The sequence below is a fragment of the Drosophila simulans genome, chromosome 2R, assembly GCF_016746395.2.
Source record: "Drosophila simulans strain w501 chromosome 2R, Prin_Dsim_3.1, whole genome shotgun sequence".
Lineage (NCBI taxonomy): Eukaryota > Metazoa > Arthropoda > Insecta > Diptera > Drosophilidae > Drosophila > Drosophila simulans.
Window position 1 is genome coordinate 707053 of NC_052521.2, and position 23666 is coordinate 730718.

Consider the following 23666-nt stretch of genomic DNA (forward strand, 5'->3'; position numbering starts at 1 on the left):
CTTGGAAGGGAACTCTCATCGGTAGAAAGCGATTAAACCTTAAGGTTAGTCCAAAGAGGTCGACAGCCCAACAAAGGCAACGCAGGAGCATGGCAATCCCATGGAAATCAGTCGACTTGAAACAGTCGAACAAATGGAGAATTTAAAGTTACCAGAAGAAGTAATGGAGGCTAAAGCTACAGATTTTAGGTAGGTACAGAATATATATGCAGACTCCGGTAATAGTCACCCAAATATCTTTATGGGAGTTTCTAATGAAAGTAGAAATAGTTGAGCAAATTTAGACCGAACACTACAGATGAACCAGAGTAGGTTGAATCCCGAACGGCTTTCCCAACTCATCTATAGCTGGAATGTAAAATTTGATGGATCATGTAAAGGAGTAACTGTTGAGGAGATTATTTATCGTATAAATATTCTCAATGTTGATTGCTTAAATTCGGCTTTTGACGTTTTATGTAGGAACTTACACATCCTGTTAGTAGGTAAAGCTTACGAATGGAAAGACGTCAAGACAATTAAATGTACGGCCTTTTGTAATGCCTTACAGTATCAGTATAAAGATTACCAAAACGATTCTGATATTTTAGAAATCATCAGGGAGAGAAAGCAGAAACATGGCGAATCCTTTGAAGCTTTGTACGACGAAATCATGGGTCTTGCGTCAAAGATGGTAAGACCGGTGGAAGAGAACCAGTTATAAGATATTCTGATAAGGAACCTTCTACCTGAGATTCGACATGAACTTTTAAATGTTCCAATCTCTTCAATAACACACCTCATTAAGTTCAAATAAGAGAGCATCTGAAAGGCGATGCAGTCAACAGGCGGTCTACAAGTGGTCCACAAGCGGTCTACAAAAACATTTTGGGAACTACAGGAGGTCGACGGAATATTATAGCGATAGACGCTGAAGACCCTGAGAGCAACGGAGATCCGCAGACGAGAATGGTTGACGCCATAAGCTCAAGTTAAAGTTTTCCAATGCTGGTCTTGTGATAAGCAATGACTCAGTTGGGATATATGTGTAGAAGAAGGGAAGACTTTCTTTTGTTACAGGTGTGAAGCCAACAATAAAGAAAAATAATATTTTCGGGAGAGAACTGCACTCGCAGGAAGGGGAGATCTAGAAAGCGTTTGAAACTATTCTGGGAATTGTCCATGATACCTGTAAACAATTAGTGTCTACCTGGTAAACTAAGGAACAGACTACAGGTTTTACGAGTAGGTATCGTTTTAAGAATTTTGTGAATTGGGCTTATTACAGACGGGAGTCAGCATAAGTGGCCTACGGTATTCATTAGCGTTAGAATGAGCACAAGTTGACAAGTCGCTTCACGAGTGAGAACAGCAGACGGAAAGGCGCATCCTGTTCTAGGGTACATGAAAAGTTAAAGTTATTTGTTATTCCATCACTGAATAAACGACTAATATTGGGAGTAGACTTTTGGAAAGAATTCAAATAAGCCCCAGGTCTTATTTCGACCCAGAAAAACCCAGAGGAATTAGTAGAGTCGGATAAGCATCGCTAGACATTAACGGAAACACAAAAGATGCAGTTGCAGAAAGCTATAGAACAATTTCCGTAATTTGACCGCCAAGGCCTAGGTCGAACTAATTTAATTTTAAGGTGTGATTTAGAAGTCAAATAGTGCTTGGAGTTTTTAAATGAGGTGAAGCCAGGAAAGGTTCGTATTCGAAGTTGTAACCGATCTTGCACGTTTAGCTTGGCTCATGAAGCAGAGTAATCTTAAAGGATGGTTAGCTAGGTGGGCTATGCAATTACAGGGATATACGTTTACAATTCGTCATCGGAAGGGTAAGGACCATGATACGCGTTATCGCGTATCTATTGTAAAGAAATCGCGGTGATTGAATCATATGGACCGGATATTGACTTAGAATCCTTAGAATGTTTTCAGGAAAAGGAATATGCAGATCTGAATCAAAAATTACAGAAAACCAAGAAAGTTTGTATATATTCGGACGAGAAAAGTTCTGAACGTGAAATCGTGGAAGCTATGGGTTCCAAGAACTCTGACCGAATAATGTAGTTGTATCAGTGCATGTAGTTATTGCGAAAACACTGGATCTTATACGCAGACATTTTTATTGGCTCGGAATGGTTCGCCAAGTGCGCGAATATATTAGTAGATGTGAGATCTGTAAAACGATGGGTCAGGCAGCGGAATCGAAGCGTCCTTTCTAACGGATGTACGTTGACATATTAGGGCCTTTTGCCTGGACTAAGCAAGGACATGTTGGATTATTTATAGTGGTAGATCTTTTCTCAAATATATCATTGATTGTGCCCTTTGATAAAGTTTACTTCAAAAGTGTTGCATTTTTGCAGAATGAAATATTCTTTATGTTTGGAGTTCCCGAATCATGGCGATAATAGCTCACAAGTTCAGAGCTTCACGCTTTTTTGACTTCATATGTGGTATGGCATATGAATTCGTCCATTTATTCGCCGCAATCCAATGTGGCAGATCGCGTTAATAGGTCAATTATAGTAGCTATTCGAGCGTACTTGAAAACAGTACACACAGAATGGGATCACCACATACATTCAATAAGCTGCTCGTTTTAAAACTCAGTAAATTAATTCTTGCAATGTTCCCCGTGCTCTGTTTGGATTTAATATGGTTGTTCACGGATCGCAGTTTCGGTCGTTAAAAAACGAATCAGTACTTAAAGAACCTGCATGGAATTTAAATAAATCGGACCAGTTAGCGGTGTTTCGCGATAAACTGAGAAGTAATAAATAAAGAGTTGACGATCAGAATGCCGCCACTTCTAATCTGCGGTATAGACCCGTTGAGTACAAAGTTAACCAGGATGTTTTTCGCCGGAATTTAGCGCAAAGTAAATTTCTGAAAAATATAAATGCAAAATTTTGTCCCCCCTTTCTTAAGTCTAGAGTGCGAAAAAGGTTGAGAAATTCCTGTTATGTGTTGGAGGATTCCTGTTATGCTAGGATAACAAGTTGGAACGTATCATACGAAAGATATTCGTCAAATTATTTTCTGTCCAATTCGCGACGTTAAGAACTACTAATTAGACAGTGGTTGTAGGAGACCGTGGGAATCAAACGGATTTTGAAAGTAAAATGGCTTGGTTAAAATTTTAGTACTTTGTTAACAGACGGTAGGCGAATCCGCGAATGCGACAAAACGCAGCGAAATCACGATCAGCAAGAATTAGCTACGAAAAGAGTGCGATTCTTTGTGAAAGCTTAGGAAGTAATGCAAGTATGCTGGTCTATTGTCTACGATTGTGAACATTGCAAAAACACTGATCAAAGAGCGTTGCGCATTATTTCGCTTATAGTATTCATACGACAGGCTTGCGCCCAACTGGCGGATACCTTAACCGTATGACAGCAAAGCTCGAGCTACATTAATCTTAACCGCGTTGCTAGGTAGTGGATACATCTGGAATTTTGGCAGCTGCCCAAAAGGGTCATTTAATAACGTTAACCAGAAGTCGGAATTCGACCAGGATCAGGAACACGCAGACTCCATTACGAGACCCAACCTTAGTTGTACCCGTTCTAACCATGTTTGGGATCTCTAATATATATACAGTCGCACCGAAGGGCTCATAGGTAGGCTGGGTTAAGACGCGATTTCAACGAACAACATCCACGTAGGAGAGGAAATAGGGGGCATTAGCAATTTCAGGTCTCTATTCGAACTTCACGACCCACGTAAAATAAATATTTGGCAAGGATTTCCTATATTTATTGTGTTTTAGCTCACGGAGACGGACATTTTCAACGAGTTTATTGGCAAGCTGATTTTTGAAGGAAATTCATCACAAAGGTCTTCCGTCCGAAAGAAGCGAGGATAATCAGGGAATAGCTCCGAGAAGTATGTTAAGTTCTTGCTTAAGAGAAACAGCAGCTTACTGCCAGTACTCTCCAAGATACTCGAAAGAGTATTTTTGTGCAGAGTATTGCCGGTGATTGAGGAGGCTGGTCTGATCCCTGATAACCAGTTTGGCTTTAGGCGCCGCCACGGGACACCAGAGCAAGGCCACCGAGTAGCGCAATATATCCTGGACGCCTTTGAGAATAAGAAATACTGTCTAGCAGTAATGCTGGACATTAAGCAAGCCTTTGATCGTGTTTGGCACCCCGGCCTCCTCCTGAAGCTCAAAAACGGCCTGCCCCAGCCATATTTCTAGTTCTTGAAGTCGTTCTTGAAGTCGTTCTTGGAGGGCAGAAGGTTCGCCGTCAGGTGTGGAGAAGCGCGCTCAGGCGTCAAAGAAGCCCGTGCAGGAGTTCCCCAAGGAAGCGTTCTCGGTCCGCTCCTCTACAATGCGTATACGGCCGACCTGCCGGTGATACCGAGCCAGTACATTATGGCAGCCACTTACGCCGATGATACTGCGTTCCTAACAACAGCAGATACCCCAGCAGAGGCCTCCCAGACTATGCAGGAGCAACTAGATCTTCTGAACACGTGGCACAAGAGATGGAATATATCGGTAAACAGCGACAAGTCAACCGCCACCACCTTCGCAACTCGGCGCGGCACTTGCCCTCCAGTCAGTCTCAACGGGTCCCCAATCCCAGAGGTAGCCAATCCAAATTATCTTGGCTTTACACTGGACAGGAGACTTACATGGAGACCACACCTGCTAAAGAAGCGGAAACAGGCGGAGAACCGAGTCCGTGAATTCTACTGGCTGATGGGCAGACGATCTAAGCTAAGCTAACTAAGCTCCTTATCTACAAAGCGATCAAGGCCAATCTGGACGTATGGCTTTCAACTGTGGGGCACTGCATCGAAATGTAACATCAACATTATCCAGACCTTCGAAAACAAAACGCTCCGCACCGTCACCAACGCTCACCCTTTCCACGATAATGCCACTATCCACGAGGTCCTCAGCTTCCCCTGGGTGAAGGATGAGATTAAGAAAAGCAGCAGGCAGTACATGCAGAGGCTTCAAGACCACCCAAACAACCTGGCACAAAACCTGCTGGACTCCAGTCAACGCACCAGGAGGCTGCACCGATCCCACCCTTTGGACCCCTCTGGGATTAGACACGCACATTAAAATTAAATTATATACATACATGATGATACATACAATATCGACAGTTATTGTAAAGTTTTCGCAACAAATTATGTAATCCATTAATTCTCTACCGTTAAGTTTAGTCCTCAAATTTAATGATTGTCCGCGAAGGACAATTTTAAATAACTACACCCAAAAAAAAAAAAAAAGAGAAACAAGGAAATGCGAGGCACATCACATGTGTCTCCAAAGTTGTCATATTTACAAAAAACATTTTTAGGCGGCTGGGAGACCCGGACTTTCGTTTTTGTCTCTGTGACGAAGTTATTTCCTTGATTTCACATTTTTAATTGTCGTAGTGTTAAGACAATAACGAGAATGTTTTTGTATTGATTTTCGTGTTTTATAAAATCTTGTCTTTTTGGTTTGATATATTGTAAAATAGTTTTTACAGGACGTGTGTTCAAAAGCAAATAACTGTTACTCGAAGCTGTTGTCAACGTTATTTTTGTTTATGTCAATATTGAATTAATTTTATCCTGCCTTTGAAAAGGATTTACTAAATTCGCGTTACTTTTCATTTCCTTTTTAACATTACTAAATTTAAATTCTAATTCATCTTCCTCCCGGTTTTATTAATTTGATCTATGTCATGTTATTATTATTTTTATTTCTTTTTTGTTATACAAGAAACAAATATTTGTTATATTGGACACATTATAAAAACTTACGTGACTTTTTCAATATTCATTATTTTATCTCAGTTCTTTATTCTCAGTTTTTCGCAAATGGAATCTTTCTATATCAACTATACAATTTTTGATCGTAGTAATTTCAATAGAAATATTTTCCATTTTACCAGTTTTGTAATTTTTACATTGATCAATAAAATAATAGTGTACTGAATATTAAACGCGAATATTTTTAGCTTTCGGAGTCTTACGAAAGGCAAAGCCAATTTTTTGCGTTCTGCTCTACATTGTTTACATTGCGACATTATGTGCACATGTAATCATTATATTATTATATACTAGAAAAACGTTCAGTCATATTACTATTAATTATTTTATAAAAAGTAAAAAAAAAAATTGGTCGTTTGGTGATTTGTACGCAATTCGTTTTCTTCTTATCTTCTATACCAAAGACGTAGCTCTCGCTTGTTGGCCCATGTTGCCACGCCCACTCTAACGCCCACAAACCGCACAAAAATTCCACGCCCACACTGTTGAAAAACGTGTTGATATTTTTTCACATTTTTATTAGTCTTGTAAATATATACAGATTTGCAAAAAATCTTTTTGCCAAGCCCACTCTAACGCCCTACAACCGCCCACTCTTACGTCTATAAGCCTACCTACCTAAACAACTTTTAAATTTTTCAAATTTTATTCACCATTTGCATTTCTACTAGATTAGTAACGGGTATCTGAAAGTCGGAGAAGTTAACTATGGCTTCCAAATCGTCGAAAATACATTGTTTTGCCACGCTAACACCCAGTGAAAAGCTACCATCACCTTTGGCTTAGCATTCTGCTTTTCGTTATGCAATTAAGAAGCCCCTTTTTGTTCTTCGCTTTCGTTAAGTTGTACATCGTTTAAAAATCATTACATAAAATTCGGCTTTTTATTATTAGATATTCTTTAAGTATCTTCCTTGAATATATTTAAGATTTTTAAATCAGTTTACAATTAACAAGAATATAAATATTTAATCTTAAAGTATTAAAACATGGAGAGTACCCGAAAATAAACGAAGTAAAATTATTATCAATTTTAGTGTGCTCTCCGTGACAGCTCAACGACGACTGACTCTACATTTATTCAGCACGTGTGTATATATTATTTACATTCGCGACTCTTATAATTAGTTCTTAAATTCTAATAATGCAATGGGGCTTATACTACTATACTTATGTACAATTACTACTACTACTACTACTACAACTCGGCCATCCTGATAATTAGGATCTCCTGGTCCTCGCCGCTCTACTTGTAATCATTACATTTGTTTCATTTTCGTTACTTATTTCTGTATTTGTTACATTTTGTTTGGTTTTCTTTTTTACATTTACTTTAGACTTTTGTTTTTCTTTATCATTTTTCTTATCTGTATTTTTATTATTTGACACCGATTTCTTTTCTCGAAGCCATGGTTTAATATTATGAGCCGCCCATATTCCATCGTTTGGTTTTTGTGTCAACTGAAAACATTCCACATCTTTGATACAATACCTATCATTATCTAGTACTTTGGCGATTCCATAGGGGCCTTTATATTTGGATATTAATATCCTAGACGCTCCAACTGTTGAATCAAAATTCTTGACCACAACGTAGTCTCCTAATTTGTATTTATTTGCTTTTAATCGTTTAGCGTCAACATATTTCTTGTTATAGTTCTGTACTTTTTCCTGCGAAACTTCTTCATTTTTTATAATTTTCTCTAAATTAATTTCTTTTCTTTCTATCCTTGACTCCAATACATTATCTTTTAAGCAAGCTATCATTTTTCCTTTTTGATTCACTCCAAACAGCATTATACTTGGGTGTTCATTTATGCTTCTGAACTTTGTATTATTCATTGCACACTCTACTTCTTCCAAAACTTTGTGCCACTGTACGTTCTTTTCTACATCTACGAGCTTACTTATCATGGGTCCTAGGACTCTATTTTTTCGCTCAACTTGTCCATTTGCTTGTGGTGAGCCTGTTGCCATTTTGACGTGCTTAATGTTTCTTGATTCTAAAAATTCTTCGAACATATCTGATGTAAAACATGTCCCTCTGTCTGGAACATTGGTCGTGAAACAATACTCTCTAAAATTATAACTAAAGGCTTCCATTGCTTCTTTTGAGTTTGTGGATTTCGCTGGATACAATCTCACAAACTTTGTGCATCCATCAACAATTACTAATACATGTTTTTTGGTAGAATTCTTTTGATTTACCGGACAATAGTGATCTATATGTATGACTTCAAATGGTGTATTTCACTTTGGTACAATATTAATAGTTCCTTCTTGCTAACCATTTCTTCCTTGAAAAGCTATACATTTTAGGCAGTTCTTAACATGTTCATCTGCTTTACTTCTAACATTTGGAAACCAATAACTTTTACCGACCATTTCCGTAACTTTGTCTTTCCCTACATGGCCTAACTCATTGTGGTATTTATACAATACGTGTTCTTCCATAGCTTCAGGGACATGGAACAATAAGTTATCTTTTACTTTTTTGTAAATCACACCATTTCGCATTTCATATAATTCGCTTTCTTCTTTACATAGCATTTCTTTAATCTTTCTCAACTTCTCGTCTCTGTTTTGGCATTTTTTTTTTTTTTTTTTTTTTTTTTTTTTTGTTTTCGCACGGGTCCCACGGCCACACCTCCCGCCCAACCGACCGAGGGGCGCTGCCGTGTATCGTACGGCTCGATTCGCGAGAAGATATAGACGCGATATAAAAAATAGAATAGGAACGAGGAAATTAATAACTATGTTAAATATTAGTGTTAGTAGGATCTAATTATGTAATAGAAAAGATAAAATGAATTGCTTTAATAGCGGCAGAGAGTCAAGATTACAGATAATAGGATAAAGTCTATTATAGTCAGAACATAAAACTCTGTAAGGGTCATGCAACTCATAATTAGATCTACAATGATTTAAGATAAGGGGTATATAGTTTCTAGTGACTCTACTTGGAACCGAGAAGTTAAGCCGACTAATCAAGTCGGGACTCTCAACATCCCCACGAATAAGCTTACAAATAAAGACTGTTCCAAGCATAGTACTGGAGGCATAATTTAACATCGTCTGCGTACATAAGTACACGCGAATGTTTTATTATTAAGGGGAGGTCGTTAATGAATAATGTAAAAAGAAGCGGACCAAGATGGCTCCCTTGTGGGACACCGGATGTGACTCGGAGAATAGAAGATAACGAATTTTTAAAGAGGACTTGTTGTGTCCTGCCATTCAGATAGCTTGAAATCCAATTTAGAAGATCAACAGGGAAACCTATAAGGTCAAGTTTTTTTATTAGAAGGTAATGATTAACAGAGTCAAATGCTTTACTGAAGTCAGTGTAGATGACATCTGTTTGAAGATTATTTTTGAAACCCTGTATTACGAAAGAAGTTAGCTCCAAGAGGTTAGTGGTTGTAGATCTGCGTTTCATAAAACCGTGTTGACACGGTGATATGATTGATCTACAAAGGTGCTGCAAATGAGGAGTGATAACATTTTCGAAAAGTTTTGGGATAGCCGACAATTTAGAGATTCCTCTGTAATTGCTTGCATCCAGTTTGCTACCTTTTTTGTGAAGAGGAATCACAAAGGACTCCTTCCATATATGAGGGAATTGTGAAGATTCCAAAGATAAGGTAAACAGTTTCAGTAGAGGCTTGCACAAGGCTTCCGCACAGAATCTGAGCACACAGCCAGGGATTCCATCGGGACCTGGCGAATAGACCGGTTTAACACGCTGAAGATCGTTAAGCAGTGAGCTTTCGTTTATAGTGGGGCAAAATATTAGGTTCGACTTAGATACAGCATAAGAGTATGGCTGTTCGGAATGAGGTAAAGTTGAATATGTTGTTTGAAAAAACTTGGCGAATAGATCGGCTATTGCCTGATCCGATGTAACCGTAGTGTTTTCAAAAAATAGCGAGGAAGTGTAAGAACTTGTTTTTCGCTTAGTGCTAACGAAATTATAAAACTGTTTCGGATCCTGTGCAAACTGGAACTTACAACGGTTTAAATAATTTTTGTAGCACTGAGCATTAAGCACGGTAAAGTTTAACCGAGCGCTTAAATATTTACAAAGGATGGACTGAGAACCGGTATTTTTAAATTTCGTATAGAGTCTGGACTTTACATTTCTTAGGTGTGTCAACTCTTTATTAAACCAAGGAGGTTTAGAGATTGACGGATAGTGCATCGGAACACAAGAGTAAAAAAATGATTTAATTGCGGTATAAAACATATTTATCGCATCCGCCATTATGTTGCAGGAGTAAAGATCGGACCAATTAAAGCCAGCTATAAAAATGTTTAGCCTCCGAAAATTTGCCTTGCGAAAACAGGGAATTCGATTTGTTGACTTCTCTGAATTTACTTTTAATACCGTACCTAAGTCGACTTCCACCTCGAAAGTAGGATGATATTGATCTTCAGGTTGAGTAAGAGGTACTACCCTGGACAGAAACACACTTTCAGGACTTGTTACAAAACATAGATCCAAAAGTCGACCAAGAGAATTTGGAATATAATTAACTTGCGACAGGGATAAGTCGAGCAAGCCGTCAATAAAGTCATGTTGTGCTAAGGGGAGAAGGATATTCGATTGTTCTTTCTGGCATTGTGCCAGGTATATTAAAACCACCTAGAACTACCAATTGGTCCCTGTCAGAAAGTTTATTCAAGATGGACTGGATAGCGGACAGATGATTCTGATATTCTGGGAATTCAGAAGATGGCGGAATATAGGAGCACGTAATATAAACTGATCTGTCGGAAAAAGACAGCTTTACACATACGAATTCCGAGTTACGGGAATCGTCCAAAAGTAACTCCTCCGACGCGAGGATCTAACCGCAATTAAGACTCCACCTCCCCGTCTGGAGGGACGGTCAAACCTATATATAGTGTACATACCTGGGAAGACTTCGGAGTTAAGTATCTCCGGCTTTAACCAAGTCTCTGTGAGCACTATAATATGGGATGCAAATGAAAGACTATCACAATACAATTTAGTTAATTTGCTACGCAAGCCTCTAACATTTTGATAGGAGATAGTAAGTTTTGTAGTTAGTTTTTTGAAGAGGAAGAAGATGAAGAGGCGGATGGTGCAGTGGTCTGGGCACGTGAGGGAAGTTTAATTCCCACGGGCACCTTTTTCTTATTTTTGATCTTAGCTTCAAACTCTTTTACCATACATATAACTAAATTTTCCTCGAACGTATTTTCCTCTATTACCAAAATCGCATTACATCTACTAATAGCATCAACGTGCTTAATTCTAGTTCCTGATCTATGTTCTAGTTTATATTAATAATTCTGTAATTCCAAGGCCCATCTTGCTATTCTTGGGTTCAACTCTTTTTTGTTCAACGTCATTGTGAGGGAATTACAGTCTGTTACTATTTTGAACTCAACTTCTTGAAGGTACACTCTAAATCTTTTTAATGCATATATTACTGCCTGTGTTTCCAGTTCAAAACTATGATACCTTGATTCTGTATCCGTTGTCCTTTTTGAGAAGTAAAAAATTGGATGTAGCTTACCATCTGCTTTCCTTTGCAAAAGGATTGATCCGAAACCTATCGAACTTGCATCGCAATGCAATTCTGTGGGCGTTTTTAACAGCACATCCCCAAAAAACTGTGAACATCATGAACTTTTTGTGGCACGGGAAAAGTTTCAGTTGCTTTCACACCGTCGTCATCTGCTTTAATACACTTTTCTGATATTATATATCCTAAATATTTCAACTCACATTGGAAAAACATTCATTTATCGATTCGCAGATCTAATTTGATTTAAACTCATCGATATAATCACTATAATCACTAACTATCACTTTCTCTTCGCTAATCATGTCGTCAAATACTTTGTTGACGAACCTTTGAAAAACAGACGGAGCATTTGTCGGCCCAAAAGTCATTCTTGTGAACTCATACTTTCCTAGTGGCGTGGTAAATGATGTATACTTTATCGATTCTTCGTCCATATAAAAGTGGAAGTATCAATTTTTCAGGTCTAACTTCGAGAACACAACTTTGTTTTCTAGGGTATCTAATAAATGAAAATAATGGCATCGGGTATCTAACTTTCACCGTGATCCTATTTAGTTTCCTATCTATGCACATCCGAATGCCACCCAATTTCTTTTTTACCAATACAATTGGCGAGCAATACTCAGACTCCCTTTGTCATATAATACCATCTTTTAAATAATCATCAAGGATTTCTTGTAATTTTTCATTCTCTACATATGCCTGGCGCCTTGGCGAAAAACTAAAGGGCTCGTCTTCTTCTAACCTTGGCTTCATTTCACATTTTATATTCGGTTCACTCGGTCTTTTTGGTTTAATGTAATATTCTGCAATAACATTTATAGATTCGCATCTTTGTTTAAAATTTAATTGTGAACCTATCTCATATACCTGTTCATTATCATAGTAATCTATTAATAATAGTTGTTTTTAAAAATTATTTTGTTCGTCTGCGTTTGTCTCATAATGACTTTTAAATTCTTTATTTTTATTTTGATTTTCTTCAACTATCGAATCTTTTTTAATTTCAGATATTTTTTCATGTTCATTTTCAATTACAATTTTTACCTTTACTCTTGTTAAAAAATCCCTTCCCAATAACATAGCATATCCCATAGATTTATCATCCACGACATATAGTAACATAGGAGTATCTTTATTTGAGAACTTAACTGAACATTTTACGCTTCCATGTATTTATAATTTACTTAAATTTAATCCAACGTAACTTAAAGAGGTATTTCCATTTTTATTTGACTTGGTATAAAACGTTTTTTAATAATACTTATCGGGCTGCCAGAATCTATGAGACATTCTATGAAAATGGGGTTCAGCATATTATTCTTTGTACAAAATGTTAATTCAATATAACTTACATAATCGTTGTCTCCGTCCTTCGATGTCTTGTATTGGTCGGACTCTTTAGCCACATGTCCTTGCAAGCCACATGCGTAACAAGCCCCATATTGTCTCTTATGTTTGCGGCACTCTCTGGCCAGGTGGTCCCGACTGTGGCAATTGTAGCACTCTGCATTAGCTCGTGGCTTCTAATAATCTCCTGCTCTACGGTCTTCTGGTAACTTGGGCTTAGGAACGTAGCCCAACTCAACATTTCGGAATGCATCCAAAAGTTCCAATCCGGTCTTGAACGAACGCGACTTAGCCAGATTGCGTAGATTGACATCGTGTATGCCGTCAATGACATATTCCAAAAATTCATCTTCTGCCAGTGCTAAATTATCTGCCAGCTGCCACTTCTCATTGTAGTACTTGGAGAACTCCTCACCTTTGATCCAGACGCAGTTCTGTAGCTTCTGCCGCACTTTGACTCTTTGGACATTACGAACCTTTTCTCCAGGTGGCTTAACATTTTATCCGCTGTCTCCATGGTAGCGCTTGTGCTTTAATACAGCCATATTTCAGCATCGCCCTTAACTTTGTAGTGAATCAGCGCACGCATCATTTTGTCACCGACCTTAAAATTTTTCTGGACCTTCAAATTTGAGATAGCCATACATTGAAATTGTTTCCGCCATTAACGATCTCCTTTAAAATTTCGAAAGAGTCTGTGTCGTCACTTCGTTGTTGTTGATTTTTTGATTGGTCGATCTCATTTTGCAGCTTCAATATTTTCAACTCATTTTCCAGTCTTTAAACATAGCCGCCTTGCGTAGTTACTTTGTTGCGCATCATTTGGTTTTCAAAACATTGTTCCTGCTTATTGTTGCCAGCCATTTGCATCTCAGGATCATTGTTGCTAGCCATCGGGATCGCGAAACATTTGTTGGACTCATTGTTGCTGGCGCTCACCATCTGCCTCTCAGAACATTGCTCGATCTCATTTTTGTTGTTGACATTCATTTTACAAGATCCCGTTACTTTTCGCGAACCTTCTGTTTCTTGCATTCCTTTGTATGTATGTGCAAACGTCGCCGTCAACGGGTCGCCGTCGTTGTCGCTGCCTCTTGCTGTCTCGTTTTCGCTACTTTCTTCTTATCCGTTGTAGTTGTTTGCATCCTTGTCCAATTTACTGGTTTGTTCTGTGGCGTTGATTTTTTTCATTGCTGTTTTATTTTTTCAATACGCGGCCATACTCAAATTTAATATATTCAAGTCTTTTAATCAATTCGATTTTTGTGCCGCTACTTTTAAGTTTTTTTTTGCACGCACAGAGCTTTTAGTTCATTTAATGTATAATTGCCAGGATTACAATTCATTAATGCCGATTTTTCTTTTTCTTTTGAAACGATCACTTGGGTAGGTCCTACCACTTCTGAGCTTTAGAGTGCTCTCCGCGACAGCTCAACGACGACTGACTCTACATTTATTCAGCACGTGTGTATATACTATTTACATTCGCGATTCTTATAATTAGTTCTTAAATTCTAATATTGCAATGGGGCTTATACTACTTAAAAGCCTTATATACTTATATACAATTACTACTACTACTTCTACTACTACACAATCAAATCTTTAGCTTGTCGAAGCAGCCAGACTAACACTTCCTAGCTTGAGATCGACGGCTGCACACAATTTTTGAAGGTACATTTCTTTTCGAACTGGTTTTTTACGAAGTGACCGGTGTGTCTGATAGTTACAGCAATTACAGTTTTAAAATAAGAAACGTGATCAATTTAGTATAAACGAAATTTTTCCTATAAATAGTATTGGCACCAGCCAAAAAGTTCAGTACTTATTGATTTTCTCTTGTTTCCTTACCTTAAAATGTCTAAAAGAAATTATCGCTGTGGTGTCGTCCAATTGATGGCAATAATGGCATTAACTGTTATTGTCCGGTGTGATTTCAGATCGATAACGTTACCAAAGGGGGAAATCGCCCTGAAGAACATAGCTAAATGGACACGCCTAAGCACTGCAAGAGATCTTAGTCATCAGCTTTGGGACCAAGGTTGGAGCAGCAGTCTTTCGCCTGGACTTGGCCCCACACCCAGTGAAGTGTTAAACGCCTTTTCAGTGGCTAAGCTGGCCTCTGCTAATGTTTTTATTGCGCAGAAACAACTAGAGACTGCAAAGGAAAATGTGTTAAATCAACAAAGAATAGCCACTGAAAAGCAAACACAAGCTTTAATATTGAAACAAAAGTCTCAAGCAGCGTCTGCTATATACCACTCTGCGGCTATTGAACGACATCTTGCAGCATCCAAGTCAGCGGTGGCACGTGCAGCTGCTAATTTTGCTGCGGCTGAAATTAAAAAAACTAAAAATGAAGCTGCCAAGCTTGGCCACATTACTCGAAATGGTCAGCACGTTTTATCCTTATCGCCAGCAAGCAATCATTTGTCTATATCGTATCTACAACCGGTTCACTTCAGTTCATGGCTTAATGGTCAGAGTCATTTTTCTTAAAAGCTATAAAATAAACAAAACATATATTGAAATAATCAAAATATCTCATTTAGTTATTTAATGTAAAAGATATTCATCCATCATCCATATAAATCCATCGGCAACTGACGCGTATATACCTTTGCAGTAAATATATAAAAACAATGAGACTAACAAATAACATTATTATACAACGTTATTCTATGATGGGTCTAGTCACAAGGTCCAAAGTTCAGCTAAGTACCCTTGCTCTCTTGAAAGCAAGCAGACACTATCTGCTCTTCTGTTGTCTTGCTATATTCGCTCCGTCTCACCATCGCTCTCAAAATTCTCTCTTCAATTGCACAAAACTCTCTGTTAAGCTAATATGCTTTTTTTATTGCCAATTTTAAGCAATGAAAAGATGAGGGTTATGTACCGATTTTTAACGATATGTTTTATTGGGTTTACGATTTGGAAAATGGCAAGGCATACAATAATATTAAAAGATTTAAGCCCTTTCATTAAATTTTGGCCGAGACTTTTTTGGGTTGTTTGGGGCGGTAGAGTGCGTAGCTACATCAGGAAATAAACTAATAAATAAATAAAGAATTATTTTTACAAAAAAAGATTCAAATCACTCTGATATTCTATAGGAATGCTAGAGTCGACTTCTCCGACTATCTGTTAGTCAGCGAACGCGAAATTTCATAATTTTTCTGGAATACCGATATTATCTATTGGCGAAAAAAATAAGAAACAAATTTAAAAGTGTGGGCATAGTAGTTCTGGGAGGTTTATAGGCGTAAGAGTGGGCGTACAAAAAGTATTTTTTGGAAATCGATATAAATTTACAAGACTAATAAAAATGAGAAAAAATAAAAAAATAACACATTTTAGAATGGGCGACATGGGCCAATAAACAACAAGCAACGTACTTATTAGAAAAAAAAAAAAAAAATAGACCGGATTAGTAACTGTAAAATGGATACGAACAACGAAACTTCTAACTCTCAGCTTAGAAATAAGCCGATTGATTATGAAGAAATGCGGCAAGTAGCTGGTAAGTCTCCACTGGATATCAGGATGGAATTATTGAATCAACGCTCTTCATGCACTGAATCTGTTAACCTAAGCACAATAACTACGACGATAACATTTACAAGTGCAACTTGCAATACTACATCTACAACAACTGCAGCAATCAGTAGGCCGAGCTCCAGAGAAAAAGCTGCTACTAGATTGTCTGATGCGCAAAAACTTCTGACGAAAGAGAGGAAGAGGAAGACCAATTTAACACCCAACCATAGCTCTAAACGAGCTGTCAGAGACGCGAAGCTGGAGCCATATCCAGCCATAAATAGTAATTCAAACTCAAACAATAGGTTTGCCATGCTAGACATGGAATTGGACGAAACCAGTGATGGCATAGAAACTCCACAAGTTTGTCATGATGTCGCATCCACCTCGTGTGCATCGGCTGCTCCGAATATTCCTAATGATGACTGTGTACCAAATGTGACATCCAATAGCCCACAACAGTATACTGATAAGCAGAATTCTTATAAACAATCAAAACCACCGCAAATAGTACTGAGCCTTACCAATCTTAATGATCTCTATGAGCTCATTACGGAGGTCACTAGCCTAGATAATTTAACAGTTAAAGTCAATCAAGGGGAAACAGTGAGAATATTACCCAAAGACTCTGATACTTACAGAGCTATTGTTAATCTTTTTGATAATTCGGGAATTGAATTCCATACGTACCAAATGAAGGAAGAGAAGCCTCACAGAATAGTTGTTAAGGGACTCCACCATAGCACCCTAACCTACGAAATTATCGACAACTTTAAAACATATGGCTTTGATGTTCTACAAGTACACAACCCAAGATCCAGGAGAAATAGAGAAGAAAAACTTAATATATTCTTCATTAATATAAAGACCTGTGCAAAAATTAATGACATATACGATATTAACACAATATGCCGACAGAAAGTGCGGATAGAAAGAATGCGTAAATCATCTGAAATTACACAATGCATACGTTGTCAGGAATTCGGCCACACAGCTAAATACTGTCGTCGTCATCCCAACTGTGCTCGATGTGGTGAAAATCACTTAACCAAGCTATGCGTACTTCCCAATGATCAACAGCCTATCTGTATACACTGTGGAGGAAATCACACGGCAAGTTACAAGGGTTGCCAGTTTTACCAGGAGTATCTTCGACGATCAATGGGCACTGTAAAGAAGCAACAACCTAAGCAAGCCAAGTTTGATAAAAGTGCAACAAACCAACAACAACCCCAGCAAAAACAGCAGCATGCAATAGCTAGCACTCCCAAAGATCATACTGGGAGCTTGTCCTACGCAGATATTGCAAGAAATGGCAATACAACAGCCCAGCCTCGTCTACATAATGTACAATTAAAGGGAACTAATATTAAGCAGCAACACCCGCTTGACGTTCAGTCAATATTGGCACAGCAACAGGAACAATTTATGAAGTGGCAGCAACAGCTTCAACAGCAACAACAGCAGCAATTCCTATCGTGGCTACAGCAGCAGCAACAGGAGCAACAACAACAAAACAAGTTGAATAGTCAACGACTCGAAAGGCTGGAAAAAATTGTTTTTGAAATGGCCAATATGCTGAAGCAACGGACTGGGGATACATCGGCTCCCCAACTCCATAGTAACGCTTTACCATCGCAATGAACCCTCTGAAGATTCTTATCTGGAATGTAAATGGTATTTCAGGTAAAGCCAGAGAAGTAGAGCTCTTCGCACACAACAACGGCATTGACATTCTTCTCCTAAACGAGATCAGACTCAACAGAGGGAACACAGTTAAGATATATGGATACAGCTTTTATCCCGCATACAAACCTTCAAGCCATAATCACGGAATGGGAGGAGCAGCAGTACTGGTGAGAAGTTCTCTTCGTCATTTCCCGCAAAGAGTTATTGAAACGAGAACTATTCAGATGTCCTCAGTCAAGGTCTCCACCGGGCTGGGAGATATGGAATTTAGCGCGATTTACTGTCCACCAAGAAATAGAATTGAGGAAAGGCACTTCAGTGACATACTTGTCTCTTGTGGACAAAGGTATTTCGTTGGTGGGGACTGGAACGCCCGACATTGGCTATGGGGTGACACGTACAATTCACCCAGAGGTCGAGAACTAGCAGAAGCCATTTCAGCCAGAGGGGCTTATATCCTTGCAACAGGTTCACCAACTAGATACCCACATGTGCCCAGTCACAGACCTACCTGCATTGATTTTGCTGTGTACCATGGGATAAACTTAGACAGAACTAGTATTTCTGAAAATTGGGATCTAGACTCCGATCATGTAGCCCTTGTGGCTACTCTACAAACAGAAGGTGCCTATGTTAGACCATGCTCTCGGTTAATAAACAGCAGAACTGATCTCCTTGTTTTCAGACAACATCTGGAAAACTCTCTCCAATTAAATACGGTTCTGAGCTCTAAGGAAGACATCGAGAACGCAGTAGACAGTCTAACGCAAAATATACATAGAGCCGCTTCTGCTTCTACGCCGTCTGAGCCCGAGATACGCCCCAGAAGTTATGGTATTGTTCTAACAAGAGAGGCCAGAGAACTTATCAGAACTAAGAGACGCCTTCGAAGAAGAGCAATTCGAACTCAGGATCCATGGGACAGAATCTTGTGGAACCGAGCAGCAAAGCAACTCAAAGTCGTCTTAAGGGAACTCAGAAGTGATTTCTTTGAGCAAAAATTATCCTCCATGGACTACACCGTTGATGCAAACTATTCGCTGTGGAAGTGCACAAAAGCCCTTAAACGACAACCACTTCGATGGGTACCCGTACGCTGTCCAGGTGGGGAATTTGCAAAAACTGAAGTGGAACAGGCTAATGCATTCGGCTTCCACCTAGACGATCGCTTCACTCCTTACGACTTCGCCACGACAGAACAAATAAGAGAGACTCACCAGTACCTACAAATGCCATTGCAGATGTCTTGGCCTATTAAGCCAATAAGGATAGAAGAAATCCTTGAAATAATTAAATTACTGCCGAAGCATAAAGCTCCAGGAATTGACAGGATTTGTCATGCCACGCTAAAGGTTTTACCTATAAAAGCGATAATATATATAGCACTAATCTTTAATGCTATTTTAAGGATCCAAGTGTTCCCAAGACAGTGGAAAATGGCTGCTATTTTGATGATCCACAAGCCTGGAAAGCCGGAAGATGATCCTGAGTCGTATCGGCCTATAAGCCTCTTACCCTCACTTTCTAAATTATGGGAGAGACTTATTGCCAATCGGATAAACGACATTATAAGACAAGGCAATATCTTGCCGGATCATCAATTTGGATTTCGAAAGGGACACGGAACTATTGAACAGGTCCACAGACTGGTGAAACACATACTACAGGCTTTTGACGACTGCGAGTACTCCAACGCCGTCTTTATAGATATGCAACAAGCCTTCGACAAAGTATGGCATGTTGGATTATTATGCAAGATAAAGACCCTTCTACCTGCGCCCTACTTCTGTATTTTAAAGTCATATCTAGAAGAAAGACAATTTAAAATCACGGTGAGAAATAGCTACTCCTCTATATACCCAATGAGAGCTGGAGTCCCTCAGGGCAGTGTTCTCGGACCGCTACTGTACTCCTTGTACACTGCTGATATCCCTTGCCCGAGTTTCGAACACATGGCAGCACCGAACAGGACTCTTATTGCAACCTATGCAGATGACATCGCAGTTATATATAACTCTAGGGACAGCAGAGAGGCAGCTAACGGACTACAAGAATATATTAATGCTCTGGCAGCCTGGTGTAAACGGTGGAACCTAAAAATAAACCCACTGAAAACAACAAACCCGTGCTTCACGTTAAAAACGCTTATCCCAAACACCCCTCCAATTCGGCTAGAAGGAGTTACCCTGAATCAGCCCCTGCAAGCAACATATCTAGGTATCACCCTGGATAAACGGCTCACCTTTGGGCCGCATCTAAAAAACACAGTAAAAAAATGTGGTCACAGATCACAACAGCTGAGATGGCTCATGAATAGAAGGAGCACTCTTTCGATGAGGTGCAAAAGAGCTGTGTATGCGCACTGTATCGTACCGATATGGTTATACGGGATCCAGATTTGGGGAATTGCAGCCAAATCGAATTATAATCGTATCCAGGTGATGCAAAATCGCGCATTACGACAAATAACCAACTGCCCCTGGTATGTACGTAACTCTACACTCCATAAAGACCTCAATATTCACACAGTTGAGTCACAAATTGGGAGACATACAAGTCGATATAGTGACAGATTACTGAGCCATAGCAGTCTTCTTGCAAGACGTCTCATCCCCGCTCGACCTCTAAGAAGACTTAAACGGCAAGGCTTCGCCAAGACAATTGGGCAGCAGTAAAAACTCTTCATTTATGTTCCTACTCCACTTATTTTATTTTATAGTGTTTGGTAATTGATAAGAATACTTCTCCACACTGTGATGTTAAGATACAATATTATGATGTACGGATTCTTCACTTAATAAATATTAATAAAAAAAAAAAAAAATAAACCCTGCTGGTTGCAGGGTGTATTTAATGATACGAATATATAATTTGTACACACAAGATAACGCTTAAGCGGTGTTTAAGTGAGTTTAATAAAAAATATTTTGGTAGATCTATAGAATCTTGCTAAACAATTGATATAATCAAAAAAAATATAATATAATATAAAAATATACCGTGCAATTAACCACCACTTCTTTGGATAGGTTGCCCATTTTGGGAAGGTAGTAGTCACGAAGGACTTGTTTAACATTTTCCTGTGCGGCTCTGTCCGCACTGCTGTGTTCCGCAGTAATGATTTTTAACTGCTCGTTCCTATCATATGCAGTGACGGAATTGGGAAGCCGGAAAATGCATAATGAGGTCGTGTTGGAAACTTACTAGAGTGGGCACGTCAGGGTTAACGACTTCTTTTAGGGCTTGCAATAAATGACTATTGTCAGTGAAACTGATCAAGTGGTGAGTTTTGATTCGGAACAGAACTATGTTTCGCTGGAGCGGAATCAGTGCTGCCTCCAGAATGATCTGGATCCTGAAGCAATTTAACGGTTTATCAGTAGTTTCGACCGTGTAGGTCAGGGACAGATCTCTGTGAATAGTAGCAGCGTCTGATTGGGGTTCGTTTTGTAAGGCACTCAGATTCTGCCTAGAGAGGGCATCTGCCCCGAAATTTTCTTTGCCAGGTTTCTAAAAAAATTTGGCATTATGCTGGTCTATATAAGATTTCAACCTCTTTATCTTGGCATTCGTGTTCTTACCGGTAACAGCGAATGTGAGAGGTAAATATATTGATTTCCCTGGAGCCACACAGGAAGTTCTGCAACTTACATAAGGCCCATACAATCGCCAGCAATTCCCTCTCGTTTTGCTCGGGATGTTTAAGGGTACGAGATATCATGGTGATCGCCCTCCCTCTTGAAACAGGACTGCACCGATGCCACTTGCCGACGCATCTGTGGTGAGGTCAAAGGGCTTTTTGAAGTCGGGGTACTTGAGTATAACATCCTCGGATGTTACAATGTTACGCAGGCTTTGAAATGCGTTGCGATGAGACTCATTAAACTCAACACGAATCTTTTTATGTGTCTACTCACCGAACCATTTTCCCCTTTCAGAATATCTGTAATCGGACGGGCTATTGCGGCAAAGTCTTTGATAAAGACTCTGTAGTAGCTGGCTAAGCCAAGAAAACATCTAACTTTGTAGACGCTATCTTGTTCAGGGTATTCTTGAATGGCTTTCAGCTTCTCCGGATCGGATTTAGTTCCGTCCTAATTTATCCTCCGGGTAAGGGATCGCTGGGGTGTACCCTCTTCAGTCTTCGGAGGGAGATGGGATCAGCTAGGATAGTTGCTAGTCGGTTCGGGTGGGCCATAAGCCTGTCGGCATAACGGCTGCTATGGAAATTAATCTGACGCCAGCATGGCAGTGTCATCGGCGTAAGTGGCCAGGAGCAGCTGAGCCGGGGGACTTCGGCGTTGTTTGCGGGAGATGGCATGTCAGCAGTGTACAGGGTGTATGGGAAGGGCCCAAGAATACTTCCCTGTGGAACTCCTGCGTGAATCTCTTCCAGGCTGGATCGAGCATCACGCACTGCAACGTCGAACGTCCGATTACAGATGAACGATCTCAGGATGGCATAGTAGGGAGCAGGAAGGAGAGCTTTCATCTTGTATAGAAGGCCCTCATGCCACACCTTGTCAAACGGTTGCTTCACGTCTAGAAAGACGCCGACCGTGTAAAGTTTGTGCTCGAAGCCATGCGTCACCTGGTTTACCAGTCGATGTATTTGTTCAGGGCAGCCGTGGGACTTCCTGAAACCAAATTGGTGTGGAGGTATGTGGTTCACTACTTGTGGCAGTTCCATCAGGCGGGCTAAGAGTATTCTCTCAAAAATCTTAGAGAATGTTGATAGCAGGCTGATTGGGCGATATGCATCTATCTGCGTTAGCGGCTTTCCGGCTTTAGGTATCATTATGATACGTGCTCGCTTCCATTGCCTTGGAAAGTGCCCTAGCCTTAGCATGGCATTAAAAATTTTTACTAAGGCTAGGACTCCTTTGCGTGGCAGAGACTTCGCAGCACGGTTGTCGATGCTATCGTAACCAGGGGTTTTCTTGATGTGTAGCGCCTTCAGCTGCACCATGACTTCCTGCGGTGTGGTATGCCTAATGGGGCGAGCCGGTGCAGTCGGAGCGTCCAGAAAATTATTGATTTCTACGCGGTTTAAGTCGTCTGTTAGGTTGAAGGGCATAAAGGTGGAGGTCAGGTGTAAAGCAAATGCCCTCGCTTTTTCATCGTCCGTCTTGAGCCAGAGGCCACTTTCACTCAGGACGGGAGATTGAAACATCGGCTGTCTCTTGATATTTCTTGTGAGCCTCCATAACGAGAAGTTGCTGTTGTTATCTGGGCCAGTACCCTCCAGCAGGGTATCCAGATTTTCTCGTCGGGTCCTGGCTAGCAAACGATGCAGTCTGTTTGTGGTACTAGAGTATAGCTGCTTGATGCTAGGATCTCCTGTGGCGATATACCTTTTGTGGGAGAGCAGCTCCCTAGCCTCCAAGCTCAAGATGGGAGCCCTCCTTGCGGTCGTGTGACGAGCTTGATGTGGGGGAGGTGTGGCCCTCCGTGCTGCTTCCGCGATTGTGGCTACGAGGTAATCTACATATGCTTCCAGACTATTGCAGGTGTCAATGGGGATGTTGAGATCAACTGTGGCCTCGATGTGCTCCTTGAAGGCCACAGTATTTGCAGTAAGTGACAGCATTTTAGTGACACCTTTGAATAGCTGGGCGTATTCATCCAGCACAAACAGCAGGGGGAGATGGTCAGACGACAGTTCTGTCAGGGTTTGCACGTTGATTTCTTGCTGTCTGAATCCTTTCGAGATCCCGAAATCGATGGCACTTGGAGTGACACTTGTTCGAAAGGGATAGCA

At 39.9% G+C, this 23666-nt stretch overlaps 1 long non-coding RNA gene across 1 annotated transcript; it reads left to right on the top strand.

The window, feature by feature from the left end:
- The first annotated feature begins 13477 nt into the window (after nucleotides 1–13477).
- LOC120284363 lies at nucleotides 13478–15262 on the top strand. The gene is made up of 2 exons (XR_005543557.1): nucleotides 13478–14353; nucleotides 14620–15262. It is a non-coding gene; the product is annotated as an uncharacterized LOC120284363 (long non-coding RNA).
- Nucleotides 15263–23666: the final 8404 nt, after the last annotated feature.